This window comes from Malaclemys terrapin, chromosome 3, assembly GCF_027887155.1.
Source record: "Malaclemys terrapin pileata isolate rMalTer1 chromosome 3, rMalTer1.hap1, whole genome shotgun sequence".
Taxonomy (NCBI): Eukaryota; Metazoa; Chordata; order Testudines; family Emydidae; genus Malaclemys; species Malaclemys terrapin.
Window position 1 is genome coordinate 8,562,390 of NC_071507.1, and position 18,669 is coordinate 8,581,058.

Below are 18,669 nucleotides of genomic sequence, written 5' to 3' on the forward strand. Positions count from 1 at the left end.
AGAGGAGGCACCTGACAGCCTTTGCCACACATTTTGGCAGATCCAATGCCAAAAATTGGAGGAGCTGTGTGTGCACAAGATGGGATTTTGTTTAAAGGAGACCGAGCAATAATCCCAGCAAATTGAAGAGCTCACATCATGAGAAGGGTACACGCCTCACACCTGGGGCTATAGCCGTGCCTGAGATGAGCCAGAAAACATATCTACTGACCAGGCATGAATGCCCAGTTGAGAGCGTATAAGGAGCAGTCCAAGGCATGCAAAGAAGATAGTGATGGACAACAGAGGGAGATTGTACAGCCTGATAAAATCCCAGCCTGACCATTGGAAAAGGCCAGAGCAGTCCTGTACACTTTTAATGACAGGCACTCTATGGTCACAGTATATTATTGCTACAATTTCTGGGAGTTGGACTATCACAAGGACAGTAGGGCAAGAAATGTGATCTGAAAACTGAAGGTGCATTATGAAAAGTATGACACACCTGACCCGCTATGCTCAGACATGGGCCACAGTACATTTCAGCAGAATTGAAACAATTCAGCTCCAAATGGGACCTTGAGCACAAGACGCCAACAGGACACCAACCAACAAAATTATGCAACTTCAGCTATGTGAATAATGTAGCTGAAGTTGACGTACTTAGATCTATTTACCGCAGTGTCTTCACTGAGGTGTGTCAATGGAGACACTCTCCCTTGCACTTCTCGTTGAGGTGGAGTACCAGAGTCAACGCAAGAGCGATCAGCAGTCAATTAATCACTTCTATTCTAGACACGATAAATCGACCTCGGCTGGATCGATCACTGCCTGTCGATGCAGCTGGTAGTGTAGACAAGCCCTCAGTCTTAAACAGGACTTAAGTGGTGCACAGACATTCCTCTGGCCTTCTGCAGAGGGCAGAATTTCACCCAGGTGCGTGTGCACAAATCAGGCATTGTCAGCCCATGTGACCAATTATATTTTATCAGCACTATCAAAATCCCCTTCAAATGCTTTTCCCCATTTACCTTATATGCAGAAAAGCATTGTTGAAAGTGTAACTTTAAAATGATCCCTTTTCTGCAAAGGTCTGAGTAAAAGTGATGCATTTGCATGAAACCAAGTCTCCTGGGTCATCTTGTTTGATGACATCCAATACACATCATTCTATGGGAAGCTAAAAGCAGCATGTGCAAACATAGGCGCCAACTCCGTGGGTGCTCCGGGGATGGAGCACCCATGGGAAAAAATTGGTGGGTGCTCAGCCTATGAACTGCTCAGCACCCACCAGCAGTTCCCTGCCCTCCTGCCCAGCTCACCTCCGCCTCCTCCCCTAAGCACACTGCGTGCCCGCTTTTCCCCCCTAGCTCCCAGCGCTTGCGCCACGAAACAGCTGTTTCGCACGGCGGGGGGAGGGGAGGAGGAACATGGCGCGTTCAGGGAAGAGGCGGGGCTAGGGCAGGGGTTTGGGGAAGGGGTCCAATAGGGGTAGGGAGGGAGCGGAGTTGGGGCAGGGACTTTGGGGAAGAGGTTGGAATGAGGGCGAGGTAAGGGTGGAGTCGGGGTGGGGCCAGGAGTGGAGAGGCGCAAGCACGCACGGGCGCTGGAGAAAGTTGGCGCCTATGTGTGCAATACACACATATACACATACATACACACACACACAGACACACACACACACTACTACAGCCTGCTACTTATGTGCTAATTACTAGTTAAAACTCACGAAGTCCGGTATTCCAATCATGCAGCTATAACTATAATGCCTTCTTTAGGGACACATCCAAGGTTGGGCCAGACCCCCTCAGGAAGGTTATAGTTACAGAATTTCCTTATTTCAGAACTGTGCGTGTGTACCTGATAAGACAGGCTTTGTGTTTGCTGGCTTGGAAATGAAAAGGTTCCAAGTCTAGGAAGACCTTAATTAAAGCCAATGAGGAATTTCAACGTGATTACAAAGGAAGGCAGGCCCCCTTCATAAGCAGAGCCCAGACGTAGAGCAAGAATGGCCGCTTGCCCTTTTACAGAGCAGACGGTGCTTGGAGGCAGAACAACTGATTCCTCCCCCTCATGTTAAGTGTTACAGGGCCTCACTATAGTCCTGTAGTAATTAAATTATTCAGTAATATAGTGACCAGAGGGCCATATTTCCAAAATATGGTGGCAACACCTAGAAGAGCCGACGCATCCTCAATTCATTTGAGTGTGGAGCACTAGCTGAAATATTATGAGAACCATCAGCCCTGATGTAGAGCCTGTCTGCAAAATGTGGCACTAACTGTATTACTATATTAATATCTATCAATTATATTTATTACTAATGAATAAGGGCTAGAACACCTCTTTGCAAACCCTGGAATGTTTTCTATCTCCTTGGTAGACCTGAGGCCTGGTTTACACTGGGTGCTTCTTACTCCTTTTTCACCAAGGTAAAAATTTCAGAGGAACATCTTATCTCAGCGCTCCCCTTCTGTACTATGCCTCACTCCCATATACCGTTAGAGGTATGGTGAAATATCTGAACTGGATTTTTGCTTTGCATTTGAGTGTTTAGAGCAGGAGTGGCCAACCTGAGCCTGAGAAGGAGCCAGAATTTACCAATGTACATTGCCAAAGAGCCACAGAAATACGTCAGCAGCCCCCCATCAGCTCCCCTTCCCCCTGCTCCCAGCACCTCCCGCCCACTGGCAGCCCCGCTGATCAGCACCTCCCCCTTCCTCCCAATCAGCTGTTTTGTGGCATGCAGGAGGCTCTGGGGAGGAGGAGGAGGAGAGAGGGCATGGCAGGCTCAGAGGAGGGGGAGGGAAGGGGTGGAGTGGGGGCAGGGCCTGTGGCAGAGCCAGGGGTTGAGCAGTGAGCCCCCCCCGCACACTGGAAAGTTGGCACCTGTAGCTCCAGCCCTGGAGTTAGTGCCTATACAAAGAGCCGCATGTTAACTTCTGAAGAGTCGCATGTGGCTCCGGAGTCACAGGTTGGCCACCCCTGGTTTAGAGGAAGGCCCCTCCCTGGTATATAGCAATGTTGGACACTGGACTGGTGCGGGAGGGGCTCTCTGGGAGCAGCCCACATGTCTTTAAGCAATGTTGTCAACTGCTATGGTTTTATCACAAGTCTCACAGGATTTGGTGTTTTTCATAAAGACCCAGCACCCAGATTCAGGGACTTAGGTGAGACTCTCACCTCCCCTGCTAAAGTAAGTTTTTAGCTCACGACTGGAGGTTTGTAAGAACAGGTTACGCAAACACCTGTCGGGTGATTTAGGACCAGTTTACGTGCTCCAGCCTTAGCACAGAGGGGGTGGACTAGAATAGATGACCTCTTAACATCCCTTCTAGCCCTACATTTCTATGACTCTAGAGCTGAGAAGAAAAGCTTGACAATATGAAGCAAGTGCACCTGGAAGGCTCAGAAACCAGCAGGATAATAAAATGCACTTCAAAATTTATTATTAAAAAAATCTCATGAGTTTTATGACTGTGGAAAGCCTACGAGTGCTGCTTGAAGCCTCTGCTAACAGGTTTGGAACAAATTTTGATTCTGTCCATTCATGGACTCTTTACTTAAGATAGTTGTCCTGAAATTGTCCGCATTTACTGACGGCCTAACCCTGGTACTTTACTATTGTCTTCTCCAGTTTCTTGTTCATCAGACTCGACTAACAATTCTCGTGCGGTTTCATCACCATCTTATTCTGGTGCAAGCCTCCTGCTCCGTGTCATATTTCCACTACGATCAGCATGATCATCAATACAAATATTGCAGACTGTTAGGCCATTGCCAAACAGAAATGCCACGAAGCTGCTGTTAACCTGTAAGCAAGGTATTTAACTATATTGCATTAGGGTTAATTCCACTGATGGCTCTGACGTGACTTTATAAGTGGCAGTAGATCACTGTTGCTCTCCGCGTAAAAACAAAGCAGCCTCGTGAAACCTTCTGACGCAGCTCCATCTGCTGGCTCCAGATGCTAATCCGAGTTCATTCCTTGACCTGTCACCCTGCCTTTGCTTTCCTGGGACTTTTGATCCACACTGAACATTTTAATACTTCTGCCTGAGTTAGTTTCTGGCATGAGCAGGGGTGGGGTCAGGTCTGGTTTTAGCATATTTTCCCTTGCGTTTTAAACTTTATATAATCTGAGTCACCTTTAATTGTTCTAAGGTAAACAGATGAATCACCCTGGGGGAAATATACCACCAAAGGTCAAGGTTCAAAGTAAGTTGTTTCTCCCCCTTCTGGTTTAAATAAGGAAAACCGGGCTGGTTGGAAAATAAAACTATTTTATTTGGGAGTTTAACAGACACTGACTCTGATTTTTTAAGTTTCCTGGACCCTTTACTTTTACATAGGGCTCTGGATAAACAGGTATTAGACCCACACCTGCCATGGAAAGAGCAGCAGGAGTTTAGCACACTCTGTTAACAGACGCTCTCTTGTTCTGGCTACAGACAGATTCTTGATAACTTCTGATTCAGGCAGTTCGCACTGGGCACGCTTTTCCTTTCGGAAAGATCCTAATCAGTCAATGAGAAAACATCATAAAAAAAGGAGCAGTGTGTTAATATTTTTGGAAACTTAGCTATGATGGCTGGAAATCCCAATGCTCCCTGCTCTGATTTCTTCTCCATTTGAGAGCCCATTAATAATAAGCTGTCATTTATTCTCAACGTCATCTGTCAGCGTGGACGGAGGCTCCAGTTATTGACTTTCGGGTTGGCAGTGCTGGCTCACGCAGACCCTCACTGGTGTGATAGCAAGAATGAAGGGCTTGTCTCCCCTGTAAACTGGGGATACCAAGAGCTGCTGGATATGTTGTGAAAATAAAAGCATTAAAGATTGAGAGGCGTTCAGGTGATGTGATAATAGGGGTCATAAGTATCCTGGAGCCACAGTTTTCCTGCCAAAATGTAAATAAGAATATTTAGTTTTCCACAACATTTTACCATGACATTTGGGATTTTTTTGAAAATCAAACAAAAATATTCAGCTTTGGGGGCTTGAAAATAAAATTCAGTTTACCATGAAAAAAAAATCTCAAAAATGTCAACGCCCTCCCCCCCAATATTGACATAAATGGGAACTTTCTCGTGAAAATTGCTGTTTAATTGAAAAGGCATTTTTCTTCCAAAAAAGGTTGACTGGGTCTCGTCACCAGCATCACAGGAATATTTAAATTCAACATTGTGGCTGGCTTCTTTTGTGAAAAATAAGACAGGCATGCTAATAGCAAGTTCTACAGCACATTTTCCTACCTTTCACTAATGTTTGCTAAATACCGGAGATCAAGGATTTAATTTCCAAACTACATTTCCTTTGAAAGGACCAAATTCTGCTCGTAGTTAAACTGGCATAAACCAATGGATTTTATTTCAGCAATGACAATCTGGATTTACAAGAGTGTAACGAAGAGCAGAATTTGCCTCAATGTGACAAAAATGACATTGTGAATTCTTAAGGTGATTGTCTTTCTAGAGCAAATGGGCAGAGGCAGATCTAGGATTCACAGATTCTAGTGCCAGAAGAGACCACTGTGACCATCTAGTCAGACCTGTATAACAGGCCATCGGACATTCCTGCATTAATTCCTGTTTGAACAAGAGCATATGTTTTAGAAAAAACAGAGTCTTGATTTATAAATGGCCAGTGATGGCGAATCCACCACAACCCTGGGTAAATTGTTCCAGCTTTCCAGGGCAAAGAGGAATGCAAAGCAGTAAAAGGTATCCTAATAACTGATGTAACTGGAAATGCTTTCAAATGAAGACAGGGAGCAGACTTGATTCGAGAGGAAGGATGTTTTTGAGTCCAATGCAATGGGGCATTCAGGAGAGCTGGGTCCAGTTCCCGCCCCTGCCACAGTTTTCCTGTGTGACTACAGGCAACTTGCTTAATTTCTCTTTGCCTTAGTTCCCTGTCCTCCTTTCTCGCACTTTTTGTCTGTCTCAGTTATTGTGATTGTGATCTCTTTGGGGCAGGGACTGTCTTTCACTGTGGGGGGTACAGCATCTAGCGCACCGGAGGTCTGATCGTATTGAGGCCTCTATGTGCTATCCTGATACAAACAGTGTTTTTTAGAAAAAGCTGTTCTGTGAAAGTACCATTTTCCCATAGCCGGTTTTCAGAGCAGACACACGTGTTAGGCCTGATCGAGCTCCCAGTGAAGTCAATGAGAGAGTCTTTCCATTGATTTCAGTGGGCTGTGGGTCAGGTCCTTGAAGAAGTAATACAAGGAAAGTTTCACAGCCTGCATATCATGATTATAAACTCCTTTTCCTTCATGTTTGTATCATTTCAAGCATATTTAAAATCTTAGGCCTAACATTTACTGCCTAAAATTTGGGTCCTGAATCCATATTTAGGCCCAGGGGCCATATTGACAAAGTTATTTAAGTGCCTAAATATGCAAACAGGCAGGTGCCTAATGGATTTACAGAAGTGCCCAAGCAGGTTAGGCGCCTAATGCCCATGGAAATCAATGAGGCTTAGATGCCTAACTCAGGTAGGTGCTTTTGAAAATCCTACTAGGTGTAAACCTGCACCTTTAGTCACCTAAATACCTTTGAAAATCTAACCCCACAATGCAAGGCTTTTTTAAAGTGCCTAAATATGGATTTTAAGAACCCAAGTTTAGACACCCAGGTTGGAAAAATGTTGGCCCTAAATCCCAAGGAATAGATCTAGCTCTGTTTTCATGTGAGCTTGAACTCCGGTAGAACCTCAGCGTTACCAACACCTTGGGAATAGAGGTTGTTCGGAACTCAGAAATGTTCGGAACGCTGAACAAAATGTTACAGTTGCTCTTTCAAAACTTTACAACCAAACACTGACTTAACGCAGTTTTGAAACTTTACTATGCAGAAGAAAACTGCTGCTTTAACCATCTTCATTTAAACAAAACACACACAGAAACTGTTTCCTTACCTTGTCAAAGCTTTTATTTAAACGTTCACTTAATTCTTTCAGTAGTTTTACGTTCAACACAGTACTGTACTGTCTTTGCTTCTCCCCCCGCCGCCCCCTTCTCTCTCTCTGCTGCTGCCTGATTGCAAACTTCCGGTTCCAAATGAGGTGTGTGGGTGACCGGTCAGTTCGTAACTCTGGTGTTCGTAACTCTGAGGTTCTACTGTATTACCAATATTTCATCCTATGGCTTTTAAAGCTGCTATAACCAATCCTGAAAATCTCCTGCTCCTTTTCTTTCCCCAAAGGGATCTTTTGATTCCAGCCGTGAGACTTCCTTGATGAAAACTGTTTATACTGATTTTCACTCTGTTTGCTCCTCTCGATGAGCTTAAACAAAACAGTGCAAGTCCTTTGACTGTTTTGCCATGGCACACGCATATCACAGAGGCCTCGGTCACTGCAAAAAGCACCTTATTTCTCTCACAGTTTCTCCCTTGCCCTGTCCGAGGAAGTTAAAGCAGCATTGAAGCCAGAGCTCCATCAACATTTTGGAAACTAAAGGGCCTTGTAGCAAGACTGACTCTGTTTGTATTTACATTATAGTTACCGTAGATCTCTTGTGCATTTCATGCATGGGACTGAGTCTCTCTCTCTTTTTTTGTTTTCGTTGTTGGTAACATTGGAGTTCTTCTGTCTGTTTCCTTAGTTCTGCCTCTATTCGTAGCTTCCGCAGGCTCTTCCAGCCCAGAGGCTGGAGACCTGGCAATGAAGCGATCCCACAGACACAGCAGCTTCTGTGTCACTCCTGCAGTTATCTGGCTGGCTACACTAACCTTCTGCTGAAGCAAACAAGTGCCATGGTACAGGTGAAAGCAGATAAGTTTGGGGCTGGGTGAGAAACACACATAATTAGTTATGAATTACATTTCATTCCAATGGCCAGGAGGGGTCAGAAACAGGTGGGGCAGAATTCTTCCTATTCAGACTGATCCAAAAACCATTGACGTTATTGGAAAAACTTGTCAGGGATTGCAGTAGGCTGTGGATCAGGCCCGTCATGCAAGCGAAGGGAATGCAAAAGGAAATCTGCATACACGGTATGGAGTGACAATTCCAGCAGCCTTTTCCCTGGCAGATCGAGTTCAAAAATTGTTTTGCTGTGGAATAAAGCAAAAAAGACGTGGCGGGGGGAAGGCAAGAATATGATGGCGATTTCAATATTACTTTCAAAGATAGCATACGCTACATTTCCACACACCTAATAGAAAGTTACCAGTAACGAAATAGATTGGTTTGCCAGAGATAAACGTTCCAGTTCTCACGTTCCTGGTTCTTTCCCTCTCCTCCTTTCTCTGGAGAGCTTTTTCAGATGATTTCTTTCAATTTGACCTCCGGGCTGTTTGAAAGATTTACTGAGTGCCTCAAATGTAGTTATTTTTGCAAAACTGATGTATAGCATTAGCTATAGGAGAGTATTTCCAGTGATGTGCAAATAGGTCAGGGGAGAAGAAAAAAAAAAAAGAAAAAGAGTGAACCAATAAGGTAACCAAACAGGAATGTAAACTGAATAGAGCCCTTTATGCACAAGGTGAAAGGTTCAGTTTTTTCCAGAATTTAACATATTGAAAAGCTTGTGTCAGAGCCCACACGCTCAACTCCTTTTGATACTCATCGATGTTTTTTAAACTACCCTGACGACCGTGTGTATTACTCTGCGCCTCGAAAAATGTTGCTCTTGGAAACTCACTGGTAAATATAAATACGTGGTTGGGTATCATAACCTTATTGTAACGTATGTGCAATCTCCATTCAGATGTGTATGACCCAGTTTTAGGCTCTACAAGATGTTTGGCGGGGAGTTTTGTTTGGTTTTAAGCAAATCATTTAATTTGCGATCCCCGCCCCCTGCATAAATTCCCTCCTTAATGCAAACCTGGGGGCAGATCCTCAGCTGGTGTAGCCAGGCTTAGCTGCATTGACACCCGCTCATTATGTTTAATGTATATGAAGAATTAGTCACATGGGCCCCAATTCAAAGAAATAGCCCTATTCAGTTTAGTCCTGGGAGTTTGCCATTGACTTCGACGAGCCCTATGCTTTTCTTGCCTAGGGATGTTCTTAAGTGTTTTCTGAATTGGGGCCCAAGTCATAACCACTGGAAATGGGCCCAAACCAAACCCCAGCTCAAAACGCTTTCTAACTTTGTGGCAGTTTGTAGCTCAAGCCCATCTCTAATAGCAATGTTGCTTTGCAAGCTGGCTGGCTCTTTTTACACAAATAACAGAGTCCTGCAGAAAAGACGGAAGATGTACATTTCCACATGGTTTATAATTTTCTCCATCCCTTCCTCCTGCTGCCCCTCTGTGAATTCTCTCTCCTTTCACACACATATACACGCGAAAAGGGCTGAAACAGAAGAGACCATTTAAATTGTTGCATGGAGGGGAGGAGGAAGTCCAGTAAGGGTGAAGTTTATCATAATTAGGCTGGGAGCCCTGGCCTGACGTCACTGTCTACCAAACCATTCATGTCAGCAATGACACTGCCACACACCATATTCGCACGCGCACACTACCGCTCACAGCGTCCCCAGTACCCTGGCTGAAGCAGTGACTCCGGTGCTAGTGTGTGTAATCTGCCCCGCCCTCTGTGATGCTCTGTCGCCCTCTAGTGGTGGCTGGGCCAAAGACAGAACACCACGAGCCTATTACAGAGCTGGGTCCTTTAGCTCCAGTTGTGGAGCCCATGCAGCATTGCAACCTCAAAGGCTTTGCTTTTCCCCAGCGAGTTGAGGGAATTATCGTGTCTTAAGAACTGCTCTTTTAGGATAAGAACTTCACATGCCAACTTCCAAAGCTTTGGGAGCTTCTCCCAGCTAGCCAAACCTCTGGAAATCTCACTACAGAAGACGCCGTCACAAACTTGCAGGGGCGGCTCCCGGCACCAGCGCACCAAGCTCATGCCTGGGGCGGCATGCCTGCGGGAGGTCCGCTCGTCCCGCGGCTTCGGCGGTGGGTACGCCGAAGGCGCGGGACCGGTGGACCTCCCGCAGGCATGCCGCCGAATCTGCGTTACCGGCAGGCATCCCACAGGCATGCCACTGAAAGCCGCCTGACTGCTGTGCTTGGGACGGCAAAATACATAGAACCGCCCCTGCAAACTTGCCAGAACTTTCTGAATCCAGTCAGGCCACAAACACCACGAGAAGAGAGTTTCTCCCCCAGTATCTCAGCACTTCTGTTTCCTGGCCAAGCTGGAAGTGGTAAGAGCAGAAGTACACATAAACATTATCCAAAGTTAGGCCTTGCCTACACAGGAAAGTTTTATCAGTTAGACCCGTCTAGTTTAACAGGTATCGTTATACCAGTATAACCCTTGGATGGACATTCTTATTCTTGTGTAAGAATAGTTTGTTTGTTTGTTTGTTTGTTTTTTCAGTCTAGCTTAAGCCCCTGCATAATTTTAAGCATGTAAGTTGTCTCATTCATTCCTATGGGACTACTTACACACTTCGAATTCTGCACAAGCTTAAGTCCAAGGCTGGATCAGGGCCTACGTCTGAACTTGACTGACCTCCCCTCATCACAAGACTGCAATATAAAGCAAAACTACTCTTCTACCCACCTTCAAAGTTCTATCTGAAGAAGCACTGGAGAGGCCAGACAGTTGGCAAAGTTTGCATTGCTTTGTTCACCACAGTATAAATGACCCCCGATTTTCTTAATGACTCTTTGGAACCAGGATGTCTCAGGATCACTAACACAATGCCCTGGGCAGCAATTCTCTAAGAAAGCGTCATAGTCAAAGCACATTGTCGATAGAATAAACCACTTCATACAGCTTGAAGTGAACTTTGCGCTGTATCTCGGCATTGATGATGCTAGCAAAACCAAATCAAAAGGAGTTCAAATCGCATGATAAACGTTTCTATTTAGTGTGCATGTTTTCAAGTACTGCAGTTTATTTCTTTTATCAAAATATTTCTAGGTGGAGATATGTCAGCCAAAACACTGATTTAATTGTGGGTTTTAACAGCTCATTATAAAAGGCATGAATTTAATTGGCTCTTGTCAAAGTAATAATAATTAGTGTGAAATTGTTTTATACCTCAATTCTCTTGTCTACAGGACAAATTGAAAGGAATGATTTGGTAATGAATGATAGGGAAGGTGTTAAAGCGATTCTGTCAATTTAGTTTAGGCTCAAAATTTAGGTTATTGGTGAACAATAACAACAAACATAAGATAAGAGGTTTTGCAACTCCTTTTGGCCCAGGTCCTCCCCCATTAATCATATATTAATCTCGGCCCTGAGCCTACAAATTGCACCACATGGAGGGAGCCTACATTACAACATAACCCCAACATGATTGTAAAGGAGTTAATCTATGTATTGTGCGGTGGATCAAGTCAATCAGGTCAGCTGATTTCAAAAAGCACCTTTTTTCTTAATCTAGACAAGATCTCCCAGTAGGCAGGCCCAGAGCTCAGAACACTAGGGCCCTGATCTTGGCTGGGACAATTTGGTGCTACCGCAGTATAAAACATACATCAGATTTATAAAGAAAGTGATCCTCTCCGAAGAGTTATTAGGCACCTGCATTACTTGGGAGCAGGTACCAAAATGAAGGGCAAATTTGACCCAATTTTTTTTTCATCTTGACAGAACCTTAAAAAAAATACTTTGAATGCTTAGCTGTACAAGCTTTTTAAAGCAATAACTGCAAACACATCCGAGAGAAAAAGATGGCTCTGTTTTGGATGTTCAGTAGCTTGGAATATGACAATCTATTGGAAAACACTGACCTTTTTGTTTTACGGATTGCATCTGAATCCTTACTTGGCTTTCAGGTTGCTCTGTAAAGGCCTTTCTCTGTGGAGTGCCCGCCACTCCCACTGCAGCTGAGGATGTTTAGTGGGAAAGTTACTAGGTAACCTGCACCTGTGACCCCTGCTGGCCCTTCTCAGGCTTTTAGCTGTCAGGGTAGAGTCAAGTGATTCTCCCATTCTCAGACTGGGCCCTGGCACGAATCATTATTGCCTTAGCAGGTCGGACTTAGGCTCAGACCCTGCAGTTCTACTTCCTTTGGGAGTAATGACTGATTCAGAGCGACCAGGATCGCTTGGTAGACTTGGTGCAAGCAAACAATACACATTTTAATACAACTAAATGTAAATGTACACATGTAGAAACAAAGAATGTTGGCCATACTTCTGGGATGGGGGACTCTACCCTGGTGTGATCCGTGTCGGCCCACCTACCCGCTAGGGGGTGGTGGGGAGCTACGAGGTCACTGGCCGGCTTGGGTCACGCCTCCGTCCACGGGGAATTAGCGGCGGGGCGGCCGCCAGCCAGAGTCAGTAGCGCGCCCCTCAGGCAGGGGAGCGCCGGCAAAGGTCAGTAGCGCGCCCCTCAGGCAGGGGGGCGCCGGCAAAAGTCAGTAGCACACCCCTCAGGCAGGGGAGCGCCGGCAAAGGTCAGTAGCGCGCCCCTCAGGCAGGGGAGCGCCGGCAAAGGTCCCAGCGTGGCTCGGCCGGGTAGGGGAATGCAGGCCCACCTTATACCACTGCGTTCCAGCCCAGGGCCCTGACAGTGGCAGGACGAGGGTCCCGCCACTGGATCAGCGGGGTCCTTCCACAATACAGACTCACCACTGTGCAGCTCTGTCCCTGGGCTACTTCCTACCCGATTGCTCGCCCGAATCCCTCTGGTCCCGCCGGTGCGTCGGGGTAGTCCGCTGCTGGCAGCTCCAGCTCCCCCTCAGGCTCAGGCTCCTCCAGCTCCTCTGGGTACTCGGCTGCTGGCAGCTCCAGCTCCCCCTCCGGCTCCTCCAGTTCCTCTGGGTACTGGGCAGCGGGCAGTCCTGGCAGCCCCAGTCCGTCCTCCAGGTGAGGTCTCCACTGGTCCAGGGCCTCCCCTGGCGTGGCAGCAGGGTCTGAAGGGAGCAGCCCGCGGTCTGCATCTGCCTCCCTCCCTGGTGCTGCCCTAACTGAGCTACGGGCCCCGCCCTTTATACTTCCTGTTCCACCCCTCCCCTTCCGGGGGATGGAGCGAGCTTGGGCTGGCCCTGCCCACTCAGGCTGAGGGAAAGGCCCTTTACCCTCAGGTTCGGAGGGCAGCCACCCTGGCTCCCTACACCTGGGAAGCAGTGACTTTCAAAAAGTTTTGGGGGTCCAGGTGGATAATCAGCTGAACACAAGGTCCCAGTGTGATGCTGTAGCCCAAATAGCTAATGCCATCCTGGGGTGCATCAACAGGGAAATCTTGAGTAGGAGCAGAGAAGTTATTTTACCTCTGTGTTTGGCACTGGTGCGACCGCTGCTGGAATACCGTGCCCGGTTCTGGTGTCCACAATTCAAGTAGGATAAATTGGAGAGGGCTCAGAAGAGATCCACGGAATGATCAAAGGATCAGAAAACATGCCAACATGTTCGTACCATGCCTAGCACAATGGGGCCTAGATCTTGACTGGTCCCTAGGCACAACTACTATATTAAAAAAATAAACAAATACATACAGACATACCAAGTGTGGGCCCATTATAAAGATTTGTGCTGTCTTTGTGCACTGTTCAGCTCTTCTCTTTCATTTTCTGACTGTTTCGTCAGTCTGCCTGAGCCATCTAACACACTCTGTCAACTGTCCCTGCCAATATGTGTGCATAGATGTGAACAGACTCTAGGTTAGCGCCACCTCCTTTTGTGGGGCAAAATGACAACTCCACTGAAGCCAATAGAGCTTCACTGATTTACATCAGCTGAAGATCTGACCCTTATTGTTAGAGCTGTGCAAATAACTGATTTTCTAGTTCACTGGAAGTTCAAAAAAAAAAAGGGAAAAGCAAACTTTGTTTTGCGTCAAACAAAACATTTCATTTTGATTTGGAGAGTTTAACATATTTTTTTAAAAATACAAATAAAAAATTTTGAAACGAAAAGTCGTTTTCAACTGAAAAAACAAAATATTGGGGTTTTTTTGCCTCCTCTCATCCCCCAGCTTCCCCCCCAACCAGAGCAATTTGGTGAAGCTGACATGAAGTCACAAAATGTTTTGGTGTTGCCAAATCTGCATTTTTTGGTCAAAAAAGGTTTCAGATGAAAAATTTCACCCAGCTTTACTTATTATCTATAACAATAAGAGCTGTAAGTGTCAATCCATTGTTCTTTTCCATTGTTCACCAAGACATTTTTGATTGATGATTTACAACCACTCTTACAAATGCAAGATTGGTATGCATGTGAGGTAGTTTGCACTTAGAGTCTGGAGATGTAGGCTTCTGTGACTGGAAAAGGACAATGGTATAATTGGGTCTTCGTCATCCCTACTTTCCAATGTTTTTTCTTATGGAGATTCTCCCCTCTTTGCCTTGTATGAGCCTCACTTGGCTTTCAGAAATATGATTTGAAAAATCAGTCCCCAAGGTGCTGTGAGCAGAAACAGCAATTCTGAATTAAGTGACTATGAGGAGAGTTGTTTTTTTGAGGCAGGACGGTATCTCACTACAAAGGTAGGAGGGGCCAGGTTGGCTGTGGAGAAATTATGTGGACTCTAAGAATTCTTAGATAAGACAACATTCCCAGGGTAGTTATGGAGAAATGGCTCCTAGAAAGTTTTAAGCTGGTGACCCTAATGATGGTGGAGCATGCTTACAAAGATTACAGCATCAAGGCACAGGCAAAAGCCAGAGCTTTGTAGGACAATTGTTGCTTGTTTCATTGACTTAAAAAGACAGACTGAACTTTGCAAAAGGCAAGATAATTGAAAGCAGTCACATACCGGAGAGACAGATCCCATTTTCCCTATGATTTAGGATTATTACTCAAGGTAGATGCCAATTTCGGAAAGTCACACAAGCTAAAATGGTGGAAGGCCTGTAGGCCTGCAGACTTTTATCAGTACCAGAAATCTGCCACCAGGCTTAATTTAATCCTCCCCGTCCCCAGTACAACATGGCTACTTCCAAGAACACAGGGAAGCCAGCTTGGAGGAACAACAAAGTTAAAAATGACTGATCCTTGCAGGATTCCCCAGAGGGCTCTAATGTGGATTTGGCCCCTCTGCCTGTCTAGGCCACAGGCAGAGAGCAGGGAGGATAGCCCTGGAAACTCTGAAGCTGAAAATGCACCCAGACAGCTAATAGAAATGCAGAAAGGCACAATTCTTCTTACTGAGCAAATGCTCTGTGCATGTGTAACATTGACAGATCCCGGTCGTCGGCAGGCGGGATCAAACCGGGGACCTCAGTGCATGAGCCTCTACAGCATGAGCTAAAAGCCAACTGGCTGTTAGCTAAGGCTGTAGAGAAGACTCTCTCACTCTAAGTGGTCTTGAGACCACTAGATGGGACAGAACACCACACCCAGGAGGTGTGTGGGTTACATACGGCGGTCTCTTCCAACCCTAATATTCTATGATTCTACTTCCCCTAGCTGAGGAAGCACGTCCCGAGCTTCAGAGACTTCCCAGTTGAAATCCTGGACGAGCCCCCTCTAGTAACATCAACAGACCCCGGAGATGTGTGGGTTACACGTGGAACAATACATGACATTAAACGTGGTCCAGTGCTGGGGTGTCACTGGTGGAGCACAAAATCAGGAGCATTGAGAGTCAGATTCTCCATTACACCATGGCCATTTTGCTCTTCTTATGTGGAGATTGGGAGGGGAAACTTGGCCAAAGCAAAGCTGGTGGAGGCAGCTTTACCACACTTTGTACCAGCTCTGTCACCTGCTGCCCTGGAATCTCCGTGCCAGTGCAAAGGGAGGAAGGAGTGGGGGAAGGACATGTAAGGATAAGGCCTTTTCCTGTAGCCATATTGTGAGGTCTGAGGCCTTTGTCTGCAGCCATATTAGGAGAACAGCAGCCATGAGTGAAGAAGCAGAAAGTCACATCCTCACATTCCATCTAAATTATATTAAAACAATGTACTACCGGGCTGTTAAGAAGGTGCTCCTGTCCTAATAGCACCCACCATCACCGGATAAAGAACCAGCTCTTAATATGGTTAAAGAAAACTTTGTTTGATAGCATCCTGTCTGACAAGAAATCACTTATCAACAGTTGTGATTGTGAAATCGCCATTTATTTATTGTTTTGTCTTTATGGTCCCCACTTCTCTATTGTTTATCTGTATAGTCTCTGGCTCTTTGATTGTTTCTGTCTGTTACATAATTAATTTTACTAGGTGTAAATCAATTAAGGTGGTGGGGTATGATTGGTTAAAGAATTGTTTTACATGTTAAGATTGGTCAGAAAATTGTTTAGTAATATTTTAGTAAAATGATTGGTTAAGGTAGAGCTAAGCAGGACTCAAGTTTCACTATATAAACTGGCATCCAAGAAGACCAGTAGAAGGAACAGAAGAATAAGAAGGAAAGACCTGGAAGAAGAAGAACTCACCTCTAAGATACAGCCTAAGATCAAAGCTGATAAAAATCCTTGGCATGACCGTGACGTGCAGCAACCAGAATCCAGACGAGACTGATCTTGCCTGGCCAACAGGGAAAGTCTGCCTGCGTGATCAGGATTGGTGAACATAGCATTGTATGCTTAGCATGTGTATTCTGCTTGATAATTGTTAATAAATAGAGGATAAGGATATTACTGTGTGAGGCTTTTTCACTGGTAAAAAGTTCTGCAAACCCGCAGAAGAGTACACCCCGAGCCCTAAGAACTGGGTAAGGGTGGGTATTTAAATTAACCAGATTACACGCTGGCAATTGGGTAAAGTTAGGCGCCTTTAGCCTCCTAGAGCCTTAGGAACTGGGAAAGGATGGAGATGCCTAAATTAGCAAGATTACTCCTTGAGCCCACAGAAGGGTAAAGGTGGATGCCCTAGTGTGTGTAACGAAATTTTGTGTGGGTCACAGGAGTGGATACAGCAGAACAAGGCCCCACTCCCCTGCAGCTTTAACTTATGCCAGAGGAGATTCAGGGAGCCGTGACCGGCTGCCTGACAGCTCCCTTCTCCACCCTGCCCAAGAATCAAACCCGGAGAATCTGCTCACATCAGTAAAAATCAAACTGAAGTTGGAAGACCTGGAAGAGAGAGCAAGAAGATCAACTTTGAGGTTGGTGGGTCTCCCTAGAGGAGAGGAAGGAGGAGACACGTTTACTTTCATAAACGGCTCCATCAAGGATACATTTGCAATGAGATCACTATTGAAAGACAAAGAACTCCTCTGTCACCACCCCTGCTCCTAATACCTCCCACTGGTCAATCACCCAGAACAATGGTTAACAAAGGTCTCCAGATTGCATGGTGATGAGCACGCCTACAAGGTGCAGAATTCCCATAACTCACCTTGAAATGAGAGATGATCCTCCAAGTTTCACCAGGTTTGGCTTTAAGACCATACAAACAGCCCAGGTTCACTCAAAGGGGATTTTCAAAGCTGCCTAAGGTATTTTGATGCCCAGTTCTTATTAATTTTAATAGGAATCTGGGTGACCAAATCCCTTGGACAGTTTTGGAAAATCATAGCCAAAATTATTGTGATCTTCAGCAAACTTTTGATTAGCTCGGATAGAGTTTTGAGTTTGTAACAAACCCAGGGCCTAAGCTATAGGCCTTTGAAATCATTAGAAAGGCCCACCATTGACCTGACTGGACTGGGGATCAGGCCCTGTGAAAGTAGACGAATTGTGCATAGATTTAGGCTTTATAAAGGAGATTTTCCATCGCCTGTCTCAACAGCCCTGATATGCGTGCTAGCCTTCTTAGCTTGAAACAATCAAAGACTCAAAGGTCTTGGTTAAAAACAGAACAAAACTTTGAGACAAGGTAGAATATGTTTTGAAATGCAGGGGGAAGGCTTGATTTTGATATGCGAGAAAAATAAAAATCAGGCACTTTTTGGAATGAAGAGGCTGGGAGTCAAGAATAATGGTTATGCCAGGTTGACTCCAGTAAGTGATTAACAAGTGAAAAGGGAGAGATGCATCAGATAAATAACAGGCTACAGTGAATTATAGACCTATAATTCCATCGAGGAGTTCAGGAAGCTCTTACGGTTTATTAGGTCATCAGAACCCCTTGATGGAATTATAGTCCCATCATTCAAAATTTCCTTGTTTTTTATTTATTTTATTATATCTTACAAAGAGATCAGAATCTCAGAGACATGCCTCAGGCTACACCCCCGTCTCCGCATCTGTTACCTCCTTCTCCTGTGGCTGCCTTCCCTTCTAGGCACAACCCAAACCTAATCATATGCATAATTCCAGCCCTTGTCTCCTCTACCCTCCCGCTTCTTTATCTTTTGTGGCCACACTACAGCAGTTTTGCCTCTCTGGGAACTTCCCGTTCACCTCTAGAGCAGTCAAGCTAGGAGTGAGGGCAGCATGAGGAGATGCTGCCCTGAATAAACTTGCAAAGCTTATCTATTTTTACATAATATTAATAAAGAGCCAACTCTTAATCTCATTGAAGCCAGTGGCACAGCTCCTTTGTCCTCAACAGGACCAGGGTTTGTCTCACTTTGAAAACTCCCCTCAAACTAGCCTTCTCAAAGGCTAAACAAAATCCCTCACCATTCTGGCAGTGCCATAAAACAACACACTTAGCAAAGCAGGAGTACTCCGGAAGACTGGGAGCACTCCAGTTATGGACGGTTAAGAGAATGATTTATAACATGAGACACCGTACTGGCTAGCTGTTATGATGACATACCCAGGTTATATTATACATTCATACATCTATGATACTGGTTGGATCCAGCTGACACACTAAGGCTGGAAAAAGGATTCCAAGTACGCTCAAAAAATTTCCATCGCTGTTTTGTA